The 2677-nt window shown below is 33.0% G+C and overlaps 1 pseudogene; it reads left to right on the top strand.

Moving 5' to 3' along the window:
• Window positions 1-1304, top strand: part of LOC118749496 — a 14054-nt pseudogene extending 12750 nt beyond the window's left edge.
• The last annotated feature ends 1373 nt before the right edge of the window (window positions 1305-2677 follow it).

Below are 2677 nucleotides of genomic sequence, written 5' to 3' on the forward strand. Positions count from 1 at the left end.
AAAACTGGTCAAAACGTTTTGTCCCTATTATTTTTCCAATTACCATATGTGCAAAAAATTAAATTAAATCCTTTTTTCTTACACATACATAGTTTAAATTAAATTAAAATTTAATCTTTTTTCTCATATATACATATGTAGTTTAAATTAAATTAATTCAATCCATTTTTTTCTAAAACTGCTTACATTACTTAAATGGGTAAATCTGAAAAATGCTACACTCATTGACAAAAAAAAAATGTTTGCGGTATTGGCACTATTTTTGTAGATTTTGCTTTTGCTTATTTAATGTTTATTAATTTCGTTTTTTAAAAGTGTAGTACATTATATGGCAAAACCATTTAAATCAACATTTCACACATTGTAAAAAATTATGAAAATTAATTGTTATTCAAAAAAGCTCGAAACTTTTTTATCAGAATTTTTAAAATTCTTATTATTTTCTGGTATGCAGTTTTAAGCGCATTAAATTTAATTATAAAAGGGCAAGTTTAAGTTGCTAGAAAATCGCATTGATTTTTAATAATTTATTTGTTGACGGTACTACGAATTTTCCTCCGTATAAAAAAAAATCGAGAATACTTTATAAGAAAAAAAAAATACTAAAAATCAATGCGATTTTCTAGCAACTTTAAATTGGCCTTTTATAATTATATTTAATGCGCTAAAAACTGCATACCAGAAAATATTTTTAAAATTCTGATAAAAAAGTTTCGAGCTTTTTTGAATAACAATTAATTTATATAATTTTTTACAAAGTGTGAAATGTTGATTTAAATGGTTTTGCCATATAATGTACTACACTATTATAAAACGAAATTAATAAACATTAAATAAGCAAAAGCAAAATCAACAAAAATAGTGCAAATGCCGCATTCATTTTTGTTTTGTCAATAGGCCGTATGCATAAAAACTAAGCAATTGCTTTTTCTTAAAATTTCATACCTTTCACTTAAGTTTATGTGAACAAATCGAGTAAAAGTTCTGAAATTGTAAGGAGAAACATTTGCTTAAGTTTTATGCATACGGCCCAATGCGTGTGCATGCACATACTTTCGAATATTACATATTCTCTAATACACCTTTCATTATATTTATAAACTCTTTCGTAGCACTACTCTGCTTTTTAATGGCATTAACACATTCGATCTTTTAAAAGCTCAGTCTGTTCTTTAGCTATTTTCAAGACTTCACCCATATGATTTCTCTTCCTTCCAGACGATGTGGGAGCTGCAGCCATAGATGTGGACGATGTGTCAGTTGGCGAAGGAAGCGGTGACGAAATTGGGGGGGACCGGGACTGAGCGACTGGAGCTGGTGACGGTGGAGGTACAGCGGATGGTGATGGTGGAGGAACTATGGATGGTGATGGTGATGGTAGAGGCACTGTGAATGGGGACGGTAGAATACTGAGTGTTGGTGAAGGCAACGGCGGCAGGCCTAATGATGATGCATCCTAAAAACAAGAACTTTTAAACATACATACATATGTACACATGTAATTACCCAGTAGAACTTGGGAGCATCGTACGATTGCTCGGTGAGTACTCCCTTGGGAGTATACGAATACTCCCCATTGCTCCCTATGCTTCTGTGTACAAGCATGTAATTTTGTATACTCCCTTTAACATTGGATGTCCTAGGAGGGGGAGTAATCCCTTTTACCTCCTAAACGAGCAATCGGGGAGCACACACAGAATTATCATCCCACAAACCTCCTAATAAAGCAATACGGGAGTACTCCCATAGTTACCTCCCAGAAACCTCCCAAAAAGACAACAAGGGAGTGCACATAGAAAACATCCCATATTCCTCCCGAACGAGCAATAAAGGAGCGTTCCCATTAGAGACATCCCCAAAACCTCCTGTAGGAGTAATAAGAGAGTAATGATAACGAATATTTTACATTAGCCACATGGATTTTGCTATTTATTAAATTTTTTTATTTAACTTTTTAATCACATGCATTTGTGCAATATTACAAGATCTTAAAAATAAAACATAAATGATACGTCTTACATAATTGCTTAATTTTAGAAATATATTGCAGAGAAATCATATGAAATTAAAACATAATAATAACAAAACGGTAAGATAAGATTTGAATTATATGCACCTATATGCACATATAAGTATGTACTCCTATATGATTTCCTGGGTGTCAAGGATGCTTGCCAGTTCAGGAATCCACCAAGCGGGGAAATTGTGAAGGTGACTTTGCTTATCTGACATCTTTGTCACCCATGCGATGTTTAAAGCCGGGGGTCACACTTAAATGCTGACACTAATTTGCGCAATCTGAAAAGTATTTAAGGGTGCATTTACAAGTAATACAATACATACTTAATGTATTTAAACAAAAATTGAAGTGCATACCAACGGACTTTTATTAAAATCTGTGTGCTATCCAAATTAAATTATTGTGTGCTCCTTATGCTTCTATAAGAAATATTTTCTGTTGTTTTTTTTTGTATGATAAATTTTTTCGAAAACACAAATTTCTTTTGGGCGAGGTGCGTATTGCTCTCCTATCAATCAAAAAGAATACTCTTGGATTTATCGCTTAGGAGACATCACTTTTTGCTCCTAAGCGAGTAATAACGGAGTACAAAACCGACAAATCTCGCTTATTGCTCCCAAATCATGCCTCAGGGAGCATTCTTTAATTGCTCGCTTA

Source organism: Rhagoletis pomonella, unplaced genomic scaffold, assembly GCF_013731165.1.
Source record: "Rhagoletis pomonella isolate Grant_MI unplaced genomic scaffold, Rhpom_1.0 Rhpom_scaffold_00017, whole genome shotgun sequence".
In the NCBI taxonomy this organism is placed as follows: Eukaryota; Metazoa; Arthropoda; class Insecta; order Diptera; family Tephritidae; genus Rhagoletis; species Rhagoletis pomonella.